The 27,165-nt window shown below is 46.4% G+C and overlaps 1 protein-coding gene across 1 annotated transcript in view; it reads left to right on the plus strand.

Annotated features, from left to right (window-relative positions):
- The first annotated feature begins 11,503 nt into the window (after positions 1 to 11,503).
- Positions 11,504 to 27,165, plus strand: part of SLC6A1 (solute carrier family 6 member 1) — a 44,472-nt gene continuing 28,810 nt past the window's right edge. Inside the window, exon 1 of the mRNA XM_048315254.1 lies at positions 11,504 to 11,787. The gene's annotated coding sequence lies outside the window, so the exon portion shown is untranslated. The remainder of the gene's footprint in view (positions 11,788 to 27,165) is intronic.

Here is a 27,165-nt window from a genome sequence, read left to right on the forward strand (position 1 = left end):
GTTTGAACATCTCTGAAAAAAGATATCATTCCTCAAAGATCCTGCTGCTCCTGTGTGCTGGATCCTCTCTGGCTTAGCAAATGGGCTTCAGGGTAACACAATGTCATCTTCCTCAGCTGCATGGGCTGCTTCCTTCACCTCCCAATCCCATTTTATTCCCATTTTAGCATCCCTTGCTGGTCACATAAAGGAGAGCAACACAGAGCCTGGATGGAAACAGCCATGTCTGGGTTGAGGAACAAGAAAAGGAGAGCAGTTTAAGCATTCCTGGGTGATCAACAGAGGTTCTCCATCTCATAAGCAGGAAAAATGGAGAGGTGCACACTTGTGATGCACGTTCCAAAGGGAAGGTGTGCATGGAAAATTCCATGCCTTTTCCTCTGGCAAATTATTTAATAGCAGGAACCTATTTGATTAAATATGTTAAGCTTCTCTGTGGGCTTAAACGGTACTGAAATGGCCTGAATTTAATTCCATTGATTCCACTGGCTGCCAAACATGAGCAGAATTCCAAATCTGCGCCAGGGCCGACGAGCAGCATGCCTTCAGCCCCAGTGTAAAACCCCTGAAATCTTATGGAAGCTCCATCCTGGCGTGGGAATGATTGCTTTCTTTGTGTCCTGAGCTGGGCTCAGCCAGCTGGGCAGGCAGCAGCAGCCCTGGGGCTGGGGGAGCAGTGGGTCAGCCTGGGCTGGGGGCACGAGCAGGGCACGAGGCTCCGGGGTTGCGAACTGCACCCAGACACGACCCCTGGCAGCAGCTGCAAACCTCTCGTGTTGCATTTGCTTTCCCTCAGTGCTTAACACGTTCATGAGTCAGTGGGAAAAGGGCTTTTTTTGGGTCTTATTTTCTGCAGAAATTTTCAGTGTTTATCACTTCTGCTTGAAAATGGTGCTGGAAGCGTGGTGTCTGTTCTCCAGCCTGGCAGAGCAGGACCTGCCAGGACCCCTGCCGGGCTCTGCTTGGGGTGGAATGTTTGCTTTGTGGCTGGTGTGGAAGGGAGGATGGCTCCCACCTCAGCCAGCCCTGCTCCTGCACTGGTTGAAACCTGGGAAACTGGGAAATGGGGCTTTGGTGCTGCCTGGCTGCTCTGGGGATGGATGGGGGTGGTGAGAGGGGCACAGCTGCTTCCCTCCACCTCCCTGCTCCCCGTGGGGATGACTGACCTTGCTTTTGACCTTGCTCACCTTCAGCAGACCCCAGAGCTGCCCTGACAGGGAATGTGGCAGGAGCAGCAGAGATGCTGCTCAGGACACTCAGAGAATTCCTGCTCTTCCCAACAGGTGCTGAGCACAATTAAGCTCAACTCAGCACTCTGTCAGTCTCCTTTGTCACTTGTAAGGACATTTTCTGGCATAGTGCCTTATTTATTTATTTTAACATCTCTTTTTAGGAGCCTTCAAACCCTCCATCTTCAAAGCATTTGTGTTCCTACTGACCCATGTGTATTTCCCAGGGATAAACCCCTGGCTGGCAACTTAGGGATGATTTGTCAAGGGTCGCTTTAGTAATTGAGATTATTTATTTTCTGCCTGAAATTCCCTGGTTGGTGACTAAGAGAAACTTTGTATTAAGCTGTGCAGAGCATAATGAGGCTGCTGTAATGCTTTGATGTGGAAATGCTTAAATGCCAAAAAAAAAAGGAGAAAAAAGTGGTGTTATTGGTAGAGCTTGCTTAAGGTGTCTAGGGACCGTTTACATCAAGCAAATATAGATTATGCTATAAAGATTATAGATTTTGATAATGGCCCTTTAAAACTTTAATAGCAGACATCATAAAAAGGCCAAAATCAAATTATTTTCCTGGGCCCTGCAGCTGGTGGTTACGAGCTGCTGGTGGTTATGTTTTTCAAAATCAAGACCTGTGTGATATCAATTACAGAGGCATTAATGTTACAATAGATGTGCAGGGAGATTTTATTTCCTCACACCTATTACAAAGCCGTTCCTGGTCACCAAACTGGCTGAGCAGGCTGTTAAATTCGTGGAATTAAAAGGCTGGAGTGGGTTTGCAGCACGTTAGTCTCGCCTAATGAAGGTGGTTATGTAAGAGTCCCTTCCCCTCAGCTGCTGGAATTGTATTTCCCATGCCACTTCTTGCTTTCCATGTTGCTGATAGATTAGAAAAACAGACTTTGCTGCATTTTCTTCTCTTCTTCTTGTGTCTGTTCTTGAGGCTTATTAGCACAAAGTAGCTCTGAGCCATGGCTCGGACACCAGAGATTCTGGAAGCCTCAAACAGCCGTGATAATGGAGCTGGATGAAGGATGCTGGTTGCCATGGGAACGGTGCATGTGCCACACAAGATAATGTAACTGCTGTAGTGCAGGGATCTGTGCTGAATATTGATTGTGAGATTTCCTGGATTCCTTGGAAGTGCTGGGCTTTGTGCCGGGTGTTCCACCTGGCAAGGGAGAGCAGCTCCTCAGCTGGGCTCGGGCCAGGGAGAATTTCCTCCTCCTCTAAGAGCTGACTTTTGCACAGGATGGGAGAAGAAGGGGCAGGAATTCCTGGGGAGAATTGTCAGGGTCACAGCTTTTCCTTGGGGAGCTCACAGAGTCCTGGGTGTTAAACTGGAGGACTGGCACTGAGGTGCTCCAGGTGAGTGCCCTGACTTGACGTGACAATAAAGTGCCCCAGGAAGCTGAACTTTCACCTGTGTGATGTCTCTTGTGGTGGTTGTCACCTGGACACCTGCACAGTGTCACTGCTCCCCTCTGCACCCCTTCACTGCTCCTCTTGGTAGCACTGAAAAGTTCATTCTTGTCCCAACTTGTCAAGGATGAGTCTAACTAGTGGCAGAGCTGTGCAAAACAGTGGGATTAGGGAATATCAACTCATTGGCAGCCAAACATTATTATTTTGGCAGTATTGGCCATTTCCCCAAGCTGGGGGAAGGTAAAACATGAAGATTTTAAATGGGGGAAGGTAAAACACGAAGGTTTTAATCTGGGGGAAGGTAAAACATGAAGGTTTTAAATGGGGCAAGGTAAAACATGAAGGTTTTAATCTGGGGGAAGGTAAAACATGAAGGTTTTAAATGGGGCAAGGTAAAACATGAAGGTTTTCACTTGGAGCAATTCTGTGTGAGCAGGATCACACTTGATGCTGTTTTTCAGGTGAGGTTGGGATTCTTCCATAAAAATGAATGAAGCAGGACTGGTTCTGCTGTAATTTTGCAGCCTGAAGTTCTGGGTCCTGGAACGACAAAGAAACTCTAGTTATTGCTCCTCTAGCCCAGATCCTCACTGAAATAAACCAGCAAAGCTTCCCCAATGCTTTATTGACTTGGCAAGAGGCAGCTGGGGCCACTGTTGCTCCGCAGGATTGTGCAGATGAGGTAATGCAAATTAAATTCCTGTCCTTCTCATGTTTTCCCCCCAGGCAGGGTGACGCCACAAACTGCCGCTCACCTTCAGCAGGATTGCTGGCAATTGGCCACCTGTTAGAGAAAATGTGTAATTATGGACCTTACCAGGTTTTGAGAGATGATCTCCAGGTTTTGGGAGATTATCTGTGTTGTTTCATACCTGCCTCGTGCCGTTTGGATCTCTGGGTGTTGTGCCTTAGAAGTGCTGGGCCTTTAGGAAAAGTGAATTAGAGAGGGTTGTTTTGGCAGCTCTAATAAGATGCTTATCTTGAGGCAGAGATGGGGAAGTCAAAATGTATCTGAGGTGTTATTTGTCAGAAATGTGTCTGAGAGGACAGAATTAGAAATTCTAGGCTGTTGTGCCCTCTGGGCACGATTTGCAGGTTTGTGTGACTTTGTTCTCCAGTACAGGTCATGTCCAATGTGGTGCTCAGAGAGAAATTTAGTTTATTCTTTCCTGCTGATTTTGGGTTTAAATTCTGCCACACATCCCAGCAGAGTTCCTGGTTTTCTTGCCAGTTCCAAATCCTGATTGTACAGCATCCAGCTTCTCTGGGCTTCTGGGGTTTTTGTACAGCCAGGACAAACTGAGACATCATCTAAGACACCTTTTTATAACCAGGACACCTGCTCTGTAATGCACAGAAAGCTGTATTTTAGAGCACTTAAACACAGTAAGGAACTAGTGGACTTTGGTATGTTTAATTAAAACCATTTGGGCTTTTTTGGTTGGTTGGGATTTTTTTGGTTGGTTGGTCTTTTGGGTTTTTTCTGTAATTCTTTAATGTTTTCTGAGTTTATGTAATAATTTTGCAGGTGAAAACCTTAGGGTTTTTTAAACACAAGATATATTTTGAATTCAATAATCGAACCAATGAGTGAACTTGGACATCAGGCATGGCTTTGGATGTTAGTAGGACCTCTGCCTGAGTGAAACCTGACTCTGGTGGTGGAGCACCATGCTCTGTGATCCATCCCTCCACGTGCAGCTGCTGTGCACGGGAGGATTGGCATTCCTGCCAGGTGGCAGGGATCAGCTGGCCAGGTCTGCATGGAAATGTGTAAATCCACCCCCCACCACCACTGGTGTGTGTGAATACGGGGGTACTCCACAGCTCTCCCCTTTTTCCTGTGTCAGGGAGGCTCCTGCTCTCACCTGGCAGCGTTGGAGATGATTTCTGGGGTTATGAGGTGCTTCAGTTCAGGTGGAAGTGAACAGTGCCAGCTGGCGCTTTGCTCTGGCCTGTGCTGTGCCATAACGAGGTGACAATGTCCTTCTGAGCCCACCTGCAGCAGTGGCAGGTCACTGATCATCACTCATCGTCACTCGTTTGTCCTTGGGCTCTCTGGGCTAGTCCTGGACCAGCAGCACCTTGAAGAAAGCCCAGCTTTAAGTATGGGGACAAGCAGAACTGTCTGTAACCACGCAGAGCAGCATGGCTGAGTGCCTGTGGGGTTTTATGGGGTTTTATGGGGTTTTATGGGGTTCGTGGTGTTGATGCCTGTCAGCCTATTGCACTGCATCCAGGAATTTTCCGCACCAAAATGGTGCTAAATTCGATAAAATCAGGGGCTGTGATATCTTTTCAGCTGCCATTTTTCTGGAAAAGTGGACTCTGAGGGGATAAATACCAAAGCCATGTGAAAGCCAGGGAATCTGGCACTGCTGTTCCATGGAAAACCATCCAGTCACCCAATTCCCACCTTCCAGGTGACCCCTCAGGTGACCTCTCTTGGCTGCCCTGCCCTGACCCCGGGAGCTGCTGCTGATGGCTGAGGTGTGGTGCACAACATTCTGTAATTCCACCTGGTTCACTGCACTAAAACTGGGATTATAAAGTACAATTAACTCCCTGCGGCTGGCCGGGTTTTAGGAGTGCAGGTGGGAGAAAAAATGTGGCTGTTGCCCCCTCCCCAAACCCACAAAAGCTCTGCTTGCTGGCTTGAACACAGTAATGTTCCCATGATCAGCCTGTGGAGCTGAGAGGGGAATCAGAAGGAATATTTCTGGGAAACCAGCAGGGAAGGGAGCCAAGTGTGTACCTTGGAAAGGGCAGTGGCTTGAACAGACCAACAGGAGCTTTCCCTGGTTGTGAATCTGGCCCTGGTGTGTTGATCCCTCTCCTGAGGAGCACAGGGAGCCTTCTGTTGGATCTCAAACACCAGCAAATGGGACTGGCTGTGGTTTATCACCCAGAATTCCCTTTTTAACTGTTCTCTGGAGGCAGCTTTGCCTGCCAGTGCACGGACACATGGTAGAATCTCATCTTCAAGGCTGGCTGGAAGAGGAGATTGATGGCTGCGCTCCCCAGCCACACTGGCAGGGCTGTGGGGAAGGAAGATTGTTCTCCCGCATTCTCCCTCAGCCACTCCGAGGACATCAATTTCCACTGAGCACGAGGATGATTTTGCTTTTACACAACAAGAGTTTCCAAGGAGGCACTGGAGTGACAAAAGCTGTTGCCAGGGGTCTCCAAGGGACTTGACAGGTTTATAGAGTGATGATAAACTGCTGGAGTGGTCCCAGTGGAAATTGGGCTTGATAGAAATAATAAAGAATTGGAAGTGCTCAAGGACATTGTTGGAAAGCAATTTGGAGAGGCCGTGGAACATTTGGATTTGTCTCAGTGTGGTCCCTCCCACAGAAGGGAGCTGAGCTGTGACTGGTGGGATTTATTACAGCTTTTTACCTTTTCATATTGAAAATTGAGCTTCAGCATGATAGCCTGCTTCTGTCTTTATGCAGATTACATAAAAATAAATGGGTAGCTGATGGAGGTAATATCTTGGGGACAGGGAATTTCATTTCCAAATGGAAATTCTCAAAGAACACCTTTTATTTTACAGGAGCCTGTATATCTTAGCCAAAGTGGTTTAGTGATGGACAAATATGCACCTGGAAAATGCCTAGATGGGCCTTTAAAGATGTCCCAGAATTTCCTAGGTAATTTTTTTAAAGCCTATTTGAAACAAACCACACACAGTATTGTGTGCAGCTCACATCTGTGCCAGCACTGACAGTGTTAGAAAGGCAACCCCATCTAGTTTCTTTTGTTCTTTAAATAAGCACTTGCTGCCTCATCTTCTGGGCAACACAAAAGCTGTTTTATTTCCAAGAGACACACACTTGCTGAGTGAACCCTGCAAGAGATTGTTTTCCTCTCATGAGACCACTAAATTTTCCTTTGGCCACTATTTTTGAAGTTGTAGAAAACCTCAACAGAATTCCACTGCCAGGGCAGAGCTGCCTGTGTTGGGATTTGCTTCAAGAAGTTAAAAAAAGGATTACTGAGATATGTGAGTGTCCCTGTACCTGGTGGTTAAAATCCAGGTGTGCAGTGGCTACAGGTGAATTATTTTCATTTATCGATGTGATGATGTTAGGGGTGAGATGGAGGGGCAGGGGAATCACTGCCTTCTTTAAAGGTGGAGCAGTGTTGTTTGAAATTCTTTGTATTCAGACTCCCTGCAAAGCTCATTTTTGGCCAGGACATATTGTGAGGATTAATTGCATTCATGTCAAAATTAGCTGCTTCCTCCTTCCACTCAGACAATATAAAACCACGCTGGTGATGATAAACAGATAGTAAAGCATGCAGAATAAAGGTGGGCAGATTTCTGGGCAGGTTTCTCCCTGGGGGTGACCAAGGTGTGCAGACTGAGGGCAGCTGAGCTGAGGGGAAAGAGCTGAGAGTGCCCAGAGATGTGTCAGTGGCACTTCCCTCGGGGACAGGAACACGTGGAAATAATTAACACTGCAAGGGAACGGCCACAGAGAGGGGAATTCAGAGTTTTCATGCTTGGGAAGCAGATGGGAACCATCAAGGCCACCCTCCCTGCCTGCCTTGGCTGCGCACAGGAGGTTTTGGCAGCAGTGCAGAAATATTTGCTGCTTGGTCCGGCAAGAGTGGTTGCTCCCTCTTGCATCCTCTGGGATTAAAGAATAGCCGAGGAGCCAAAGCCTGGGTGGTTTTTTGTCCTTGTGCTCCATTTTATTCCACTTGGCCTGCTAATTTTTGGTAGCAAGAAGTTCTGCGCCATGTAATCCAGCTCTCCCCAGCAGGTGCAGGTTTGGGAGCTGGGCCCAAGAGTTTGCAGCTGAAGAGTTTGAACAGCAGCGGGGAACAACCTCAGCTTGCAGTGCCTCAGTCTGCTCACTGCTTGCTCCTGGATTAGCAGTATAAGCAAGCAAAATATTCTGCAGAATGCTTTAACCATCGAGAAAACCCCAAACAAACCAGGCAAAGAGCAAAACCCTTCTAAGAATTGTTTCAGAAGCAGCCCTGGGACACGAGAGACTGCTTAGCAGCTGGCACGTGTGGCAGCCTAGCTCGTGTGTGAAAGCAAAATATCTGTCTGTCTGCAGCTCGTTGTACTCATCAGGGCTGTATTCATGCATTCCTGCAGAGAATGGTGCTGTAAGGAGATTTGCATGGGTGCCATCCATCCTGCTGTGCTTGTACTACCAGTGATTACGCCGGGATGGTTTCTATGGGAAGCACGTTGCGAGCCAATCTGTGGATCTGCCACATCCCCTTGTCTTTTCTGCTGGGTTGGGCTGGTTAAGACCACACTGCTTTGTTTATTTATTATTTTTTAAAGGCATTTTCTGTGTTTGCATATGAATTGCTTTCAAGGGTTTGTTCTAAGCTTTATTCCGAGCTGGAATGGTTGTACAGCAGCTTTTTGTCCATGGTGTTCCTGCCTTCAAGACGGAGAGTTTGCACACAGCTGCTGGAAATGAGAGGAAGCTCTTGGAGTCGAGTTTGGGCAGCTGGAAGAGAGAGGAACGGGGCCTTTGCAGAAAGCCATAGCTCCACTGGCCTGGATGCTCTTACAGCAGTGGACAATGCAGTTCTGTGCATTTAGATGGTTATGGGGAGCATAAAATGTTGACTGGGTGGCAGCTGAGCTGCTGTGACTTTTTGTGTGGGAGGGTCCTTATTTTGCCCAGGAAAGCTGAATTGGTTGTTGTTCTCTCTGGAGGATGGGAATCACAAAAGAATGCTGCTTCCATTTATTCTTCTCGCAGTTTTAATTCAGTTCCAGCTACTTCATGTCAGTGCTGCTTCCACAAAATGTTTCCAGTTCTGGAAGAGCAAATTAAAATAACCTCCATCCAATTTAAAACAAGGCTCTATATTTTGTTTGTGTAATGGTGACAGCTTCCTTAAAACCAGAGTGAAATTCCACCACCAGAATCACTCTGAAATACACAGCACACCCCTGAGTGAATTGTGTGTGGGGGTGTCTAAACTTGCAAACAAATGTCTCCACCACCACGGTTTGTTTGTAGGAGCTTTGCTTTGCAGGAGCAGGGTTTCTCTGTGCCATGTAGCAGTCAGGATTCACAGCTTTCCTGCCAGATCTACTACTCCAGGAATAAAGAGTTCCTTTGTTTACAGGAGTTGGGGGGGGAAAGGCACCCTCCAGGCTGTTGTCTCTGGCTCCTGACATGTGATAGAACACGAGCGCGCCTTCGCCTGTGGGATCTCAGCTTGGCATCCTCGCAGGGAGGGAGGATCTTCGAGGGGAGCTCGGAGCTGACACTTCGTCATCGCGCCGTGATAAGCCCTAAAAAGAGCTGCTGAACACTGGAGGATGTGGTGCATAACAAAAATCATCATAAAAATGGCATGCTGGGAGAGTTAGACACAGGGGTTTGTATTCAGGAGCTGAATTATGCGAGGTGTGGAGCGCTGTCCTGTGGGGAACACTCGCAGGTAATGGGAATTTCTTTGCTAATAAAAGGCTTCAAGATCTGGTCCAATGGATCCTAAAAATGGCAGTGCTATTTGTGGAGGTGATTGGCAGCTGTAACCCCTCTCCCACCCCCATCCACATCTTTCCTTCCCTAGTCTGAGCCAGCCATTAGACCAAAACATAATTAAATTTAGTATTTCAGGCCCAAACTAGACATTAATCATCCAGCACAGGGGTTTTTAATTTTTCTTGGAAGTCCAAGGAAGACAGGCACCTCCATCCCACTGAAATGCACACGTGTGTATTTTTGGCTCCTTTGAAACTTTCAGCCAAGCTATTCAATATAATCCAATGGTGATCTTTTAGCAACATATTCTTAATGACATATAAATATTTGATATTTGATGTTCCCATTGCCCATATAATGTTTCAAAACAATAATGCTCCCACAGTTGTTTTTTGTGTCTATTTAATTTTACCACGTGATACCCACAAATGCTTCCACAGCTCAAGAGAACCCGACTTTCCTCAGTTTTCTCCTTGTCTCCCATTGAGGTGGGCAGTGAATTGCTGTGGATTGCACAAGTTTTCTTATCCTGAACAAACCTGAAGAAACAGAACACTATAAAAATGTGCAAATAGCGTTGGCCCTGCTCAAGTGTGACAAGGTTTAGCCAGCTTTGCCCTGAGTGTTATCCCTTCAGGATTACAGGGAGAGTTTGATGCTTGTGTTGATAAAACATAAAGGTCTTGTGGTTTGAACAGGATGGGAATGATGGAAGTGCAAAATCTGAATGGTGGGAGGCACTTCAGCCAGTTTACACCAGCAGGAAGCAATATTTGGAGCCTATTTGCTCCATTAAAAAATAATAAATAAATAAATAAAGGCAGGAGGATTTGTTCTGCCCTCCCTGATGGAAAGCTTCATCCACAGCAGCTGCCCCCATGGGCCTGGCTTCCTCCAGGACCTCTGAGCCACCTCTAGAGGTGATGGACATCTCCAAAATTTGTGGTGCACCCTCACAGAAAATTTGGGTTGGGAAGAGCCTCTGGAGGTCACCAGGCTCATACACGAGCACTGTGTGAGCTGGGTTTGCTGTGTGTCTGCACTTGCCCAGGTTGCAGAAAAATAACAATAAATCAATAAATTATGCACATCACTCACTTTCTCTGCTTCTTCCAAGCACACAAGTGTTTGTAGCCACAGGGAGATGAAGATTCCTCTCCTTACTGCAATAACTTTATACCATGGTGCGCTGTTTGTTTGTTTAGGCTGGTTAAAATTTGCTCTCTTTAGCCAAAAACCCTTTTCCTTCAAAGTGACACGGGCTCCCGGTGGAGGCTGAGGATATTCACTGCTTTCCAGAGCCAAGGCCCCTGTTCGCACAATCCCTGCAGTCTGGCAGGATATTTGGAGTAGGTCCACAGCTGCTTTAGACTGGCTTAGAGCTCAGTCACAGGGGAGAACTCTTCACTCAATCTGTGCCATGCAGATAAGGACTGTGATTTTTCTGTGGAAAAATCTGACTTGTTTTGTTATTTCGTTGCACTCAGAGGCTAAAGAATGAACTATAACATGTCTTATTCTTGAGGAGTCCCCATTGCCTGGTTAATACCTGGAAGATGCAGCTCCAGAGGAGCTGGGATGTGTTGCTCACACTCAATATTGTGCAATACTGAAAGATTTCTGTTCTTGTGGAGAGCCAAGGAATTGCTCATTGTCTAATAGGCAGAAACAGATTTTTATTTCTACTTCTTTGGAAAAAATGCATTTTGGAAAGGAGGTGACTAGTAAAGAATAAAGAAATGTGGAGCCATATAAAAGATAGCTTTATTATTTCAATCCAGGTTTTGTGGTGTTGGGCTCTGGTAAAAAATGAAAGAACTTTGTGCCTTGGTATGAACAGGTGCAGCAATTGCTTTTGCAATGAGTCCAAGCAAGTAACATTAAGTGCTCATTTTACACCTCAGTGAATGCTGTGCAAAGAGCAGAACTTCCCAGCAGCATAAGCAGATATAATCCCATTGATAGCTTTGGCGCCGGGCCTGTTCACTTAAAGCAGCGGAGTAGTATCTGCTCATGCCTCAGTAAACAAAACCTATTCTATTATATAGGTCAGGATTTGTTTTGGGACAGTCCTCAGCCTTTTGAATGCTTCCCTTTCCAAGGTTAACGCTGCGTTCCCAAAAAGAGCTTCTGTTCCCCCAGCCTCCCGCTCCTGGGGCTGCAGGAACTGTGGGGCTGGCGCTGCCTCCCCTCAGCTGGCCCTGAACAATGGGAGCAGTATTTGGCTTCCAATCCCTCGGAACTTCCCTCCCAGAGTGGAGAGGGAAGGGCTCCCAGGATGGATGAGTGAATGCACTCCTGGGCCCGGAGCCTGAGGAACACTTTTGGCTCCTTTAGAAACACGGCAGCTCTGTGAGACCACAGTGTTCCCAGCTTGAAATCAGGGACAAAAGGGTCAGGGGACCTTCCAAGGCCGAGTGCTGCCGTGGGGAAACGTGGACAGCTCTGCTGCTGCTGGGGAGGTGAACGAGCCGCTGGGGAATGGTGTGTGCAGCCGCCTTTAGCTGGTGAATAGAAACGTAATTTGGAAAAGGAGTCAGGGCAGGGTTCTGCGAACTCGTTGTGGATGGGGCAGAGAGGTGGTTTGGTCCCAAAGCTGTAACAGCCTCTTGTGAATGAGGAGCTGCCTCGGGATTCTCTGTGGCAGGTAAGGAATATACATATTATATATATAACATTCTGCCTGCTCGCTACTTCTCTCCTTCCTTCTCTTCCCAACCAGGAGCCAGGGACAGTGGAGGGAGCAGAAGGGATTTTTCTCCTCTATTCCCTATTCCTGTAGCTCTTCTCCAGGAGCTCTGCATGAGCAGGGCAATGCTGCTCGGTGGTCCTGCCTTAGGCTCAGCATTATTTTCGGAAATGTTGGTACTGAATATTATCTTTTAATTTTTTTGAAAGAATTCATCAAAGTAAGATCGTATTTTGAGTATTTCTCTCAGTGTTCCCAGTCACAGGACCCAGAAAAGTTCAGTGCTCACTGGGGTTCTCTCAGCTGCTGGGAAGCCTTGAGCCAGTTGGGAACACCTCAGCTGCTTTTATATTTTGCTTTTTTTAATGGAAGCATTTGCAGCGAGGCAAGGAAAGGACATTTCCAAAAACGGAGCCATCTCCTCCCTGGCAGGTGTCTCATGGAACCATGGCTCAGTGTTTTCCTCCTGCTACTCAGCTATGTTAAACTTCTGGGGTGTTACCTTAATTTCCAGCATCAATCTCACCAGTTTAAAGCAAAGCTTATCCATTGTAGTGTAAAGAAAAAAAAAGCACAGAGGGAAAGCACGTAATTCTCATCAAGTGTTGATTACAGTTTTGAATAAAATACGTTTTTCCTGTGCCATCACTGCTGTAGATTGTTAATAAAAAGAAAAGTAAACCTCAGCTGTGTTCTCCTGGGGCTGGAGGAGGCAGCAGTTATTTGCTTCCCATTAGGAAGGTGACATTCCCAGAGAGATGGCCTAGAAAATTGTTTCCAGAGAGCAAGAAAAATTAGTCCAGGAGGGTTATTGAGCATCCAGCTCTCTGCTTTGCAACAAATTGCTGGGTACCTGGCAGCACATGGCTCTGTGACAAGTGTTCAGCCTGGGGGGTGGTGATGACGGAGGAGATGCTCCAAACACCTCTTCCCTTTCACATTCTGGCTGAGCTTGCAGAGCTACAAAATTCCCATGTTTGGGCCTTTTGGGGACATTGATAAGCTGAGCAAGGACATGCCATTGGTGTACAAGAAATATGGGGCCTCATAATAATGCTGGGTTTGGGTTTCTGCTTGTGAAGTGCTTTTGATAGCATGTTGTGCTCATTTTCAAATTGTACTAATTAAATGGACCCTAAGACATAGGATAGAAAGATATTAGGCATTTGTGGGGCTTTCTGTAGCAGTTTCCATGTGTGGTCTGTTTTTTTTTTACCTAGAAGAAGCTGTTCTGCAATTGGCTTTTTGCAAATCAAATTGTTTTGGTTTACTTTCGCTCCTAAATGTGACAGTGCACCTTATAAACCAGTGCAAGGGGGAATAAATCTGAATTCATTATTCCAAAACACATTTCACTCCCCTTCAGATCTGTTTGTCAGCGTTTGGCACTGTCACCCCTGTGCCTGTGGGACTGTCCTTTCAGCCAAGGCTTGGAAACTTTCAAATGGGAAGTAAGTGAGCACTCCCAAGCTGCTGCTGTAGGCTGAGGGAAATGAGGTTTCGTGTGCCATTTGTATTCCCTCTGGGTTTCTGACCAGCATTTCGAAGAGAAAGTGAGGAAGAGATTTACTCCTGTGATCCCTGTTGAGCCCAGCTATTGTGAAGGGATTGTGGGAGCTGAAAAAGAGCACCTCAATACCTGTAGGGACAGATCCATGAGAAATAAGGCTGATAATTATGGTGCTCATCATGAAGTTTGTTCTTTGATTTAGCAGTTTCCTGGAACCTGGGACAGACTCCCAGTCACATCTGGGGTGGAATTCATCAGCTGTTTGTTAGAAAAGAGCTACTACAGGTCCACAGCATGCAATTGCCAAAGCTGACACCTTGCCAGGACTCTGGATTTACTTTTCAGAAAGTGCCAAGGCATCTTTCATAGTCACAGATCACGACTCTCACCTTTGGGATGGGACACGAGGCTGGGCTTGTTGGGAAAAAATGGTTGCAGAAATAATTTGCCCAGTGTATAAATAGCATCTGCATGTGGTTGTGCTCCTCAGGAGAAGAGGGGGAGCCAGCTGAGCTGCCGAGCAGGACAGATAGATTGTATCTGAAAAGGAAAATATTGGTTGCAGGAGGACAGAGGTAATTGGGACCATATGTTCCAATCTTTTCCTCAACTGAGCAGTCATGTATTGCAGTGCAAAGAGCTGAAAATGCTCCACACTCATCTCTGAGATATTCTGCATGTTCAGTGATGGCCTTGAGTTCTTTGGGGCTGTGCAAGTCCAAAAATCTTGGTTGTTCCCTCTTTCAGCAGGAACCGGTGGCTAAGCTGGAGAAACAAGAGCAAGAGGTGAACTCGGCTGGTGAGGTTTGGGAGCATCAGGGAGCAAACAATGCCTTGGATATTGACATCAAATAGCTGGATAAGGTTTAGAAGTGATGGAAAAAGGGAGCTTCCTTCAGTTCTACAGGAAAGGACGCAGCTCCAAGTTCTCTGTGAAGGGAACAGTGTGGAATGGGACAAGAGGTGGAAATGAGGAATGCTAGAGGTGGCACAGGAGTGTGTGTGGTGCATGTGAGGGACTGTTCAGCTGTGCTGCAGAGAGCACATTTGTTCCAGAAAGTTACTTGAGAATGTTGTGCTTTTTAGCAGGAAGCATGGAATGTTCAGATATGAGCGAGTATTCCGATTTTTCTATGTAAATTTGACCTCTGGCTTTCTGAAGGCCAATGGAGCAGGACTTTGCAAGGCCCAGGAGGCACATTAGCAGTGAGCAGCATCCAAATGACATTTCAAACACTAAATACAGCAACTCCTTCTCCTCTTCTATCCCATCTGTCATTGTTCTGTCTGTCTGGCTAATTTACTGGAGTCTTGTCATATGACAGTTTATTTCTCCTCATCACAGACTTATTTCATGTTTCTAAGATTTCCAGTTTGGCTGCAGGGAGGAATATTGCTGCAGTGCAACTCTCCACTTGTCTGAGAGATAAGCTACGAAAATCTCATTGTGCTTTCCTAGAGCAGTGTGGGAGTACCCCAGAGCAGTTCTTGACCCTGTGCCTTATCATTAAAAGCCACAAATCATCTGCCTTCATGATTTGAGAACTGAGAGTCCGTGTTGTAGTAGAGGATCAGTGTTATTAATCCTACACCTGTCGTGATAAAATGTTCTTTGATGGTCATTGCACATGAGCTCCTAATTTACTTTTGTTGCCTTTCCTTATTTCTTCATTGCTGTTGTTATTTCATCTCTGTTTCTTGTACATCTTTCCTGCTTGGCTTCATAAAATGAGATTCACAAGGGGCTGGAATGATCCTTCCAGCCTGGGAGAGCGTGGCCAGGGTGGGAGCTGGCTGGGGAGAAGGAGTTGTTTGTGCTGCGTTATCCACTTGGTAGATAAAGCAACAGATGCTGCTCCTCCTTGCCTGGAGATCTTTCCAAATCCAGCAAGAAACAGGGACAAGGCAGCACTTCTGAGCAGAGCTAATGGGTGAATAACTACATTCAGGACTGGAAATTCATAATCCAGGGGATTTCCCACACCACAGAACACGAGCTCCTAGTCCAGCCTGTAGTCACCCCTGGCTGTGCTATCCCAGCACGGAGAGGGTGTCTAGGGATGTGTCTCTTACTCCCAGTATGGCTCTTGCTCCCCTTTTTCCATCACTCCATTTCCCAGCAGCAAGGGGGGTGTGGAATTGCCATCCCACTGTCCCGAGAAGGAGCTAATCCTCTCTCTCCCACTGTGGTGTGTTTGACAAGTGTGAAGTGGAAGCAGGGGAGAGCAGGAGCAGAGTTTCAGCAATGCCTGTTCTGGAGCCTTTTATCAGCGACGTGGGGTTTCCTCTGCTGAGAGAGCCCCCTTTCCCTCCCCCAGGCTGCTGAAACGTGACTGTCTGTGGGAGTCTTCTCATGCTGAGCACCGGTGCTGCTCTCAGAGCTGCTTTTTGGGCTTGTCTTTGCCAGGGTTTCTGAGGCAGCCTCTGATCTCTCAGATAGGTCGAGTTTGCCGATGGAAGCTCTGCCTGGGAGTGTTCAAAGTGTGTCTGGCAGTGGCCTTTGAGTCGTAAATAATGAACATTTCCCAGGATAAAGTTTGGAGAAAGTGGGTGGAGGTGAATTTTTTGGCTGGGAGGAGGAGTGTGTGTGGTTTTTTTCTTTGCCTTCTCTGCTTTTTCAGAGCACTGCGCTGCCTAACTGGAAGATATAATGGCTGTATGAATTGCTATTTAATCAGGGATGCTAATTAAGTCTTAGCTCTTTAATGCTTTCATGGGAGAGCTGTATATGATTTGCAGTGGCTGGAATTGCAGTTGCAGGCAATTAAGCTGCTCTTGGCTTTGTAGGACCTGAAAGTGCAATTTTCTGAGGGATATTCAGCACTTGGAGAGATCCTGTCACCTTTAACATTTCCCTTGGTCTGAGGGTAGGAGATGTTTGGAAAAGGAAATACTCTCAAGCAGTGAGGCAATGAAACAATACAATTTTGGATTTTAAGTAGCTTTTTTTTCAGTGCATAATGACAGTAGTACATCCACTTTTATGGCACAGTTAATATAATTGAAGGTTAAATATAAAGCCCATCCCAAAAAGGAAATCTCACTTGTTTTTTTTCAGCATTGCTTGTTTTATATTGCAATTGAGAAAGGTTCTGAGCTGGGGCTATCTGCTGCCTTATCCGATGGCAGCAAAGAGTTCCCACTTCTGGATCTGAGCAATCTTTTCCAAACGAGTGGGTCCCACCAGCAAGTGAGTGGAGAAATTTAAGGAGGGGGGCAAAAAGTGTGGAATATTTGTCAGGCTTATGTAGAGCAATCAAAACCAACCCAGGAGCTAAATTTTCAACTGAGAGCAAGCAGGTCTATTTGGGATTAAGAACAGGCTGGGATTTTTAGGGTTTGAGGAGTTTTAAACCCCCAAACATTATATCTTGGTAGCTGATATCAGTGATACCGTGTTGTGGTCACCATAATTTTGATCCTCTAGGAGCTGTTTCAGTAATCATGTCCTAGCCTGTCATCCAATAGTATGCCACTTCTGCATGGCAAAAGGGACAGAAGGGAGAAGAAAAATGAAAAAAAATATTCATATTTCTCTTTTTTGATCTGAATGCTTCTTGGAAAGGCAGTCTGCCCTTAAGAGAAGGGTAATTCAAAGAGATTTCAGGTACTTGAGGCCGGAGAAACAGAGCACAAAATGGACTTTTTAGGTTGAAAGTGTGGTCCATAATCACAGCTCCTGGGATGAGAGGGGTGTTTCGCTTTGCCTTTGGCAGAGTCCCCTCAGCAGCCACTCCTCAGCAGGGAAGATGGAAATGCAGAGGTGAGGAATGGGAACAATGATGTCCTCACCAACAGTGTCACATCTCCCTGAGCAAAGGTTGGTCTTTGCCCACTCCCTGCAGGCTGGGCAGGTTCCCTTTCCCTTGGCTCAGTGTGCTGCTGCACTGCTCTGTCATTTCTCAGCCCCAGTGCACCACTGAATCATTTTACACCACAGCCCTGCGACGATAAACTGGCAAATACTGATCGAGGGAACCGATCCCACAGACTGTGGCCGTGCAAATGGGGCTGAAACTCCCCGTGCCAGTGTAGCCAAGCAAATCCCCGAGCTCAGCAAGTCAGCTGGGGCACTGGAAATGCTCCAGTGGGTGAGCTGATGAGCTTATTCAACAGGGCTGTGTGTGGCAGCTGAGCTGGCGTTTTCCGAGCCTTTTTAACCGCCTGCCTGCTGGAATGCTCTGCTTGGTGCTGATTTTGGGACACGTGGGATCTTTCCCCTAGCACTCTGGGCTTTCTTTGTGAAGAATTTGAAGCACTACCATCCTGCCTTCGGTCTGCCCTGAAGTATTTTCAATACATACCTCAAATAAATGGTAGAAAGGCAGAAATGGTGATTGACACAGCTGATAACCAAAGGAGGCTCTTTCTGCTTTGCATTTGAGACCTGTTCCAGAGCTGGGATTAGCTGTGTCCTTCCAGGTTCATTCTCTGCAAAGCATTTCCTACACACTGATTTGATTTTTTGCTTATTTCTAACCTGCCCCTCTTTTGACAAACTCCACAGGCGTGTAGAAGTTGTTCATGGCCCAGATAGTCAGACTTCAGGAGCTAAAATCTCCCCGAGGATCTGGATACCAAATTGCTACTGAAGGGCTCATACCAAAACGTGGGAATTGGTGAAACAAATCCTTTGGATGCTGCAAATTGCACTCTGATTTTGAGAGGGGAAGAGGACAGGCATTATGAGAGCTATTCTTAAATTCATGGTGACCTTTGGAAGCTTGAATGATCCCCACCACAGGAGCTTTGTGTGGGGAGAGGCTGCACTTGAAGGTGTTTGCAGCCACCTGATCCTCCAGAGCCTGCTGGGTGATGTGGAAAACTTTGTGCTTCCTGAAGAGGAGCAGGTTCCCATTCCAGGTTCCTGTTCCAGCTCAATCAGTTCCTGTTAGATGGCTGTGGCCATTCCACCTTTCTTTTTGCACCTTTGCTGTAAAACAGACAAATGTTCCTCTATTGATTTTTGCCCTCTGGGAGCTGCTCTATGTAACGCCCTGGCAGGAAGGAATCGCTGCTGCCGAGAGAACTCGCAGGCATCATGTGAGATCAATACCTCCCTCATTTGTTCCAATGTGAAAACACATGTTTTCCTAAGATCTGTTCCATGTATTTACCTGGAAATCCGCTCTTTTTTGGAAAGGTTGTCTGGGCAGCCCTGAGATGCTGATGGAAGTCGAATGCATCGATCCCAAGGAGCCCCTGTGGTGGGACAAAGTGACATCCATGAAGGGGAAAGCATGGAGTAGAACATGTACTATGGTGTGGCAGCAAAGGAATAGTTGCTAATCCATCCTAAATGACCCTGGATGCCTGCTGATGGATAACTTTCCTCACCTATTATCCAAAAGCAGCACATTTTCCTGATTGCCCAAAAAAATACAGCCGTCCCCATTTTGAGGCTGCTTTCTCAGATAAATTAAGGAAGGTTTTTATTGCATCTGTGAGGGCCTCAGGGCACTCCTCTCACATCTCCACTGGAGAAACTCTGGCACGATAATCTAATTTGGACTCCCTGAGATTAAGGGTCATTTGCAATACTTGAATGGCAGGAGTGTGCTCCGTGGTGGATTTGTACATTCCCTTTTCCAGTGAGGACCCTCTCTGCCAGCTCAGGGTCACGGGCAGATTTTACAGGTGGCCAGGGGTAGGATTGCCAGATGTGCTTCAGGAAACGGAATTTTTCCTGATAGACTTCATTATCAGCTACAGACCTGGCCCAAAGCCATCTCAGTAGAGAGAACTGAGTGTTGCTGTTGGGTCAAATTGGGTTTTTTGTTTATTTTCATACAAATATCCTTTAATCTGAGCCGGAATATAGGGAGCTTGAGGAATTTTAAAGAGAAACACTAAGAAATGTGGCTTCTTGAGTGAATCTGAAGCACTGATTGATAAGTAGAGGGTTTATTGCTCTTCCTGTTGTGCGGCCTTAACCCCAAAGTGGGTCCAGCTGGAGTTCTTGGAGGAGCCCAGCTGTGGGGGAAGGTTTGATCTGTGCTTTTATTACTGCTAATTTCATTAATAAGAGAGCTGCTGTCCAGGAAGAGACTGAATTCCTGAACCAGAAACATGCTCAGGCTTTAAATGCTTCAATTGCAAAGTGGTTTTGTTTACTCTGAGAATGTATTCCCCACCAAAGCTGCTGTTTCAGATACTTTAATGTTGGTTTTATATATGCTCGCAGTCATTAGTCTGCAAATGATGATTGAATTAGCAAATTAGATTCCTTCACCCTTGGCAAGTGCCACGAACCTTGCAATTGGAAGGCTGTGGAAGTCTGAGGGGGAGAAAAAGCAGTTCCCAAAAAACAGGGGTGGGGGAGAAAGCACCAAACCAAATTATCTGCTGCAGCAAATAAGGTTTTATCTGATGTAACTAAATGCATATAACTGGGTTGGGCTTTTTTTTCTGTAGAGTCAAATGAGATTAAAGTGGTGTCGGTATGAATGTTCAAATCCTCAAGTGTGGATCTGGAAAAATGTTTCTTGATATCCTCTGTCAGAGCAGGCAGATGAAATTAAAGCTGTCAGTCCTGCAGACTGCTGCAGACTCATCCATTTTGAGAGCAAGGCAAGCAGTGTGTGTGTGCACTCTTACCTGATAGGAAAACACATTTTTCCTCCTTAAACTTCTTGCTGATGAACTGTGTACCTTTGGAAAAAAGGCAAGCTCAACCTAATCTCCTCCAGGGGAAAAAAAATCATACCTCCCATGTGTCATATTTTTGCTCAAGTGGTTTATTATTCAAACAAATGGTGTGGGGGGAAGGTAACTCTGTCCTTCGCCTCCTCAAGGAAGGTGTTGTCCTCCTAAGGCTTCCTACTGAAAAATATGCCCGAGAGATCATGGAAAATGTGTTTTGTAGTGGCTGAGAGTAAAGAATTCAATTTCTGCCTTTGAATGAGCAGTGGTCCCCTCAGAACAGGGATGGTCAATGGGCTCAAACAGGATTTAACACTTCCCTTGGGACAGGACCTGCCGTGTCACCAGCAGGGTGAACCTCTGCTGTCTCTCAGAACATTTGTCTGGCCCTTGTCAGGAATATACCTGGTGCTGAACTTCCCCTGTTTTGTCTGGGACCTGCAGGTTTTCTCCTCCTGCTTGCTGGTCTGGGCTCCTGATTGATTTTCCCAGTGAGTTCTGGTCCAGTGTGGCCTCAGCATCACTGCCAGAGGAGTTCCAGGACTCCAAGCACTGCTTCTGGGGCACAGGCTGAGGGGAAAATTGTCCCAGCTGTTGACAGTGGCTCCCAGGTTGCAGAACTAACCTTTGCTTCCAGATTGTCTTGAGTTCTCCTTGAAGCCTTGACGTTCACCAGATGGTGCCTTAACTTTCTGTTTGATAAAAGCAGCAGGCTTTGAGTCATGACAGAAGCCAGCATTTGGTGCTGTGTGCCTCCATGACCCTTTCAGCTGGTTGGCAGTTCTGAGCAATGTCACTGCTGGTACGTGGATATCTGCTGGTAAGTTTGTTGAAAATAAAAAAAAAACCCACAAAGCAATTCCTTCATGAGGCAGGGAATTGTTAATCTGTGTTTATATTGCAGCGAGTAAAGTGGATATTTTGTCTTATATTAGAAATGACTGACTTGTGTGAGAGCCAGACATTTGTAATGGTCCCAAGCAAGGGACCATTAGTTAGCTGGCACTCAAGGGATGCCTGAGGAGATTGTTCCATATATTTATTTTGACCAAAGCAGCAAAACTTTGAAGCTTCTTTACTTCTTTGAAGCTACAGACAGGTCAAACCAAAATTCTAGTGATGGTTTTCAGTGCGTGCCCTCCACACTGGAAATCCGTGTAGGATACTTCAATACATTCAAAATAAACCTATTTAAACCACCACAGTAGTCAGAAGGTAAAAACCACGCAGGTGCACTTTTAACCTCCCAAATAAAGTGCCACACCACAGATATGACTGCCCTGGAGCAAAGGATCCCTCCAGGAAGGGATCCCAAGTCCCCTCACCCAGGGCCTGACAGGTCCAGGGAAAGGTGCACGAGCAGAGGCTGCATCCAGAGCCTCTCACCTGACAAATCCAAATCCGAGCCCCAGAGCCAAGCAAAGACTTCCTGCCGTGAGGGTGTGAGAATTCAGGAGAAGGTTTGCATCTCTGAAAGGCCAATTAGTTACAGGAAGTTGATCTGAGGTGCTGCTGAGTTGTTGTTATGGGAATTAGGGCTGGGATTCACAGCTCCAAAATCCCCCCAAATGCATTTGTGTTCCGTTCAGAGCGATGCCAAGGTTTTAGAACAGACTGACCCCAATGCTTGTCTTCAAGGGAGGCTGGAAATCCTTTGGGACAGGCGTGAAGCCTTGCCCTGCTGGTATTGCCATGCAATTGAGCCATCAGCCAAAACCAGCAAGGACTGGTTTTCATGCAATGACCACTTGCAAAATGCTCGAATTTATCTTAAGCTTTTTATTTTTATTATTTTTATGTTTCCTTTTTTTTTCAACTGAAAAGAAAACAAATTGTTCTATTTATCTCCTACCTTCAGAGTGAGTGCCCTGATTGTTTGTCCTTATCACTTCAAGCCAGAAAGTTTTATAGATTTGCAAAGCACCTCGATATTGCAGCTTCAAATTCCTGATTTGGCAGGAGGGGTGGGGGGAAAAGAATTCGTTGTTTCCATTTAAACTGCTTTTAGTTCAGACTGAAATCCCATTTAAACTTGAAGGCTTGGATTGAAGTTTGAGGATCAAAGAAAACAGAACAGATAGAAAATGTGGCTTTAGCTTGGAGCTATATCTGAAAAGGGTAACCTCAGATTCAGGTCTTTTCTTCTCTATACTGCACCCCCTCCAAAATGGGCTGATTTTTCCAGTTTCTCCTGCCAAGAGTCTTAACTGCATTAACATGTGCATGTGCCTGCAGCCTTTTTTTGTTTGCTTTGCTCTGTATGATAGCTGCATGTAAGAATCACCAATGTAAAGTCTTCTCTTATTCAGAAGGGAGGGCTATTTAAAAGAAGCCACGAGCTAAAACGTAGAGGCAGCCCCAAAATTAGAATCCTTTGGATTAGCAGTGTTGGCAGCTGCTGTTGTCAGTCGAGAGGCTTTGTAAACCAGGAAACAGCATCTGCCAGAGCTTCCTCCTCTCCACCAGGCTTGGGGAAGTGCAGGCCTTGTGTTGGGCTAAAATTGGCAAAGGAGTTTTGTGGGAGTTGTGGGGGGAAGAAAAAAGAATTGCAACAAAATGATAGAAACTGAAAGAAGCTCATCTTGCACAAAGGTGGCACAGCCAGTCTCTAAAAAAGGGGATAATTTAGCTCTCTGTCAAAATGTGTTTCTAGCCCTCACTCTGATGCTCGGAGCTCCGTGGAGCCTGCCTGGTGGGTGGGTCTGGCAGCTTCACACCACGGTCCCCTCTGGATGTCACCCAAAGTGACTTGCCCAGTCACACAGAAAAAATCTGATCTCAAATGTGCCAAGATGTCATCCCATGAAAATAACTCAGCCCTGGCACTTTCAGGCAGCATTTTCAGGTTTATGAGGAGCTCAAATATCCCCAAAATCAGAAGCACTCACTGGAGGTGGCAGGAGGAGCACAGGGGAGACATCCAGAACAAAAATGCTTTATTTTTGTGGCCCAAATTCTGTTGGTTTTATTAATACTTTTGAAGCTTTACTTGAGTTTGAATTGATCTTCAAAGCTCTAATTTTTCTTCATCACCACTTTACAGAAATTGTTTTTCTAGTCCTTGTGGCTTCCTACTTAAGCATGAAATTGAATCTTGGGTCATATTTTTAAGGCTAATAAAGAGAAGTGTTAAAACTTTGTTTCCCTCTCTCCACCCCACCCACTGCAATGGTGAAGGTGCACCTTTTCAAGCATTAAGAATCAACATCCTTTTCCGATTAGAGATCCATTTTAAGACAGTATCTGGTCTAAATTTGGCCTGATTGGGCACTGGGAGTTACACAGGAATTTAGAGGCTGAGGAACACCGAGTATCTGGTGAAAATCTGGGTGTTTTGGTCAAATTCTGTACATTTTGGCCTTGCAGTCTTGGTCAAATCAGTGTTGGCTGCTGCTCCTCTTCAGCACTGGGCTCTTGTAGTGGTGCAATGTGGGGAATGACACAAAACAGGTGCCATTCACAGGCTGCTGATCAACAGTCAGTGTTTGCTTTAAATATGAAAAATTCAGGCTGGAATGATGCTCTTTCTGCTGCATTCCGACATGTGGTTCTACCTACTCTTACCCAAAACAATAACACCTCCAAAAAATGACACAGTGACAGATGGGAGCTGCTTCCAGTCCTCAAACAAACCTACATCCCAGGGGGCTGGAGCAGCACGTACAGAAGGCAGGCAGAGGGTTTGATATCATGTTTTCACATCATGTTTTCACCAAAGGAAGTGTTTTACTTTGGGGATGTGGCAGCTCCAAATAATTTAGGCAATGTTTTGGTTTTCATAGGCTTCCAACACCACTGGTGACCCTGATGTGCTGAGTGCCCAGGCCTGGCTCTGGCAGATTTGGGCTCTGGTCTGGCAGAGCAGCTTCAGGGCAGCAGGAGCACCTTCTCCATCTCCTTTCCCTCATGAAACACCTCCTGCCAGCAATTTTGGCTATGGCATCCCAGGGCATTCTCTTCTCAGCTTAGAGATTGGTAAAAATTAAATAACAAACACCACCCCCAATTACTTACGCTGAGGTTTATTTTCTTCCCCAGTGACCGTGATCCTTGCCGGAGCTTTTGTGTGCTTTTATTTGCCTTTATTTGCTTCCACGAGGCAAAAAGTCTTTCATACTTAGTCATTTGTACATGCTGGAGATGAAAAGAGGCTGTTAGGAGAGTGTAGCAGCATTATTATTGAAGGTTAAGGGATTGCACTGGCACGCAAAGAAACTCTGCTCTAAATTCTGCTCCAGCCTCCTGCTTGGGCAAATTACTTTGCCTTTCTGAGTACTTGCTGCTCCCTTTTTCTGTCCTGGCTTCCTGCATTGGTGTGTCTCCAAGGTCGGGCTTTGTGCAGCTCCCTGGGCCAGCAGAGGCTCAATGCCCCTAAGGCAGGAAGTCAGAACTGCCCAACTCCTGCCCGCAGCAGCTCCCCGGGGCTGCTCCGGCCACGGCACGGACCGGAGGGCAGCTGTTCCACAAACGCCAAAAAAAGGGGCTAAACAGCAGGAAAAAGGGCTGGGTGGGCTGTTTATCACCCTCATCTCCTCCCAGGCAAGGGGGTGGGAGAAGGGGAGCGAATCTTGGGGTTGGTGGTACCTGTGAGTTGGCACCTTTGATGTCTGCAGTGCAGCGCAGGACAGTAAATCCACTGCTCCTCTGACCTCGTGTCTGGCTTGTTTCTGTGGCCAAGGTGGACCAGGAATGTTGGGTTATTTCCTGGGTGTCAGGTGGGATGGATGATGGAACCCGTTGTAGCATCAACCCTGATGCCGCCAGCTCTGACCTTTTTGAGCCTCTCCGTGTTCCCCAGCTGTTGCATTTCCTCCCCTTCCAACCAGTGTGCACTCTCAGGGAAGGCCTTGGGGTCTGCACAGCAACAATTAACACCGATCAGGGCTAAAGAATGGCACCCAACTAATGTAAAAACAATGGGCAAACCCATTTTTATGCAGCAGTAACTTGTGCTATCAACCTGCTCCATCAAACTTCAGATGGATGGGAGTACAACCAAGAGTCCAAATAAATATGGGAATGCTGTCCTTGCTTTGCTAAAGCACATCTTATTTACTGTGTGGGAGCTAGAAGTGAGTGTGTGCTTGCAGTAGATGGTGATTATTATCTTTTATTATATTTAGTATTTTTACTATATTTACTTATTTATTATATTTATTTATTTATTTATTATATTTAATCAGCCTAGGAGGTCAAATTAGAAATTGTGGCAAAGACCTTATTGCAAAGAAATACAACAGTGCAAAGAGCAAAGGAAACACTGCTCCAGAAGGTGGGAATCACCAAAGCAGGCAGGTACCCCAGAGCCATTTGGTTCTTCTGTAAATTGCTGGAAATCCGTCTGGTTTGGCCCAAAATGTTGTGATGTGTAAATATAAAGTAGTAGGAGAAGATTGTGCTAATGTGAGTTGAGGAAAAATCCACCCACAATAGTTTATGGGTGCCCCCAGCCTTGTTGGAGCTACTGGGATTGATTGGGAAGTGGTGGCAATCAGTATGAAAGCTTTGCAAGGGACTGGTTATCTGTTAATTTTGATACGATTCCATGATGAGTGGAAAAAGCTTCTCTCTCCTTGCATCTCCCTCCAACATCCATTGTCTGGTTTAAACAAAAATCTTACAGGGTCCAGAAGGGAATATCATTACATGGTTATGAGAAAATGTTGTAGATTTTGCAATGGGCCTCAAGCAGACTCCCAGGGTTGTCAGGATAATTTTGCACTTGTGGTATAAGTGTGTTTTGCTGTATCCTGACCCTTATGTTAGCAGGAAGAACAAAATCCATTGTCTTTCAGAAATAACCTTGCTCTGGGCTTCGTGGCCAGCACTTTTCATGATTTTGCATCTTGCATTTCTGTTTTGTTTCTCTTTTTGTTAATTTTACTGGGTTTTTTTTCAGACTGATTGCAGAATCCCGTAAAACTGCACAGGTATACATTGGCTAGTCAATTCTTCAGAAATATGAAACTCTGGTTTCTGAGGATTAAGTGATTAATATTTATTTAAGGAACTGACCAGAATATGTCCTTGATGGCAACACTGTATAAGAGACAAGCTCTCACTGCAGGTTAGAGCTTTGTCTCTTTGCACCAAGAGGGAATTTCATACCAGGAGAGCTACAGAAAGCAGTTGTGAATCTCATCACTGAACTGAAGCTGGACTTGGGGAGTAGATACCTGTTCTTTGGGCTCTAAATTACACAGGTATCTCCTCAGGAATACCAACATGTGAGCAGTTCTGGTCACGTTTTGTGGCTTTTGGTTTTCATCTTTATTTCTGGAGTGCTGAGTTATCCTTGCAGGTGAAGATTGGAAAACTACAAAGCAGCTGCTTTTCCTTCCTGGTGGTGGTGGGCTTGTTTCCAAGCCATGGTTAAATATGGCATCCTTATCATTTCTTTGGGTTCTTGTGGCAATTTGTGCATCTCAAGAGAGACAGATAAGTGCTATAAGAAGGCTGGTACACTTTAGGGAGAGGCAAGACAGGCTATTTTTAGGAAACTATTGTCTTTCTTCCCTTCATATGCAGACTCTGCTGTGTAGCTCAAGAGGAAATTTGTTTCCTTAGAGGCAGCTAGAACTGGGAGCAAGCAGATGAGTTTTCATGGCATGTCTTAGGGCCTGAAGGAAAACTGCCTGGCAGGAAGGGCCCTGGGGGTGCTGGGGACAGTGGCTGGACACGAGCCAGGGCTGCCCAGGGGGGCAAGAGGCCAACGGCCCCTGTGCCAGCCATGGTGAGGCCACAGGAGCAGGGCAGGGATTGTCCCCTGTGCTGGCACTGCTGAGGCACCACCCCAAATCCTGGGGCACTTCTGGGCTCCTCAGGACAAGAAGGACACTGAGGGGCTGGAGTGTGTCCAGGGCAGGGAACGGAGCTGGGAAGGGGCTGGAGCCCCAGGAGAGGCTGAGGGAGCTGGAAAGGGGCTCAGCCTGGAGCAAAGGAGGCTCAGGGGGGACCTTGTGGCTCTGCACAAGTCCCTGACAGGAGGGGGCAGCCGGGGGGGTCGGGCTCTGCTCGCAGGGAACAGGGACAGGAGGAGAGGGAACGGCCTCAGGCTGGGCCAGGGCAGGCTCAGGGTGGATATTGGGGAAATTCCTTCATGGAAAGGGCGCTCAGGCCTTGGCACAGCTGCCCAGGGAGGTTTGGAGTGCCCACCCCTGGGAGTGCTCCAACACCTGTGGCTG

Source organism: Corvus hawaiiensis, chromosome 11 (assembly GCF_020740725.1).
Source record: "Corvus hawaiiensis isolate bCorHaw1 chromosome 11, bCorHaw1.pri.cur, whole genome shotgun sequence".
In the NCBI taxonomy this organism is placed as follows: Eukaryota; Metazoa; Chordata; class Aves; order Passeriformes; family Corvidae; genus Corvus; species Corvus hawaiiensis.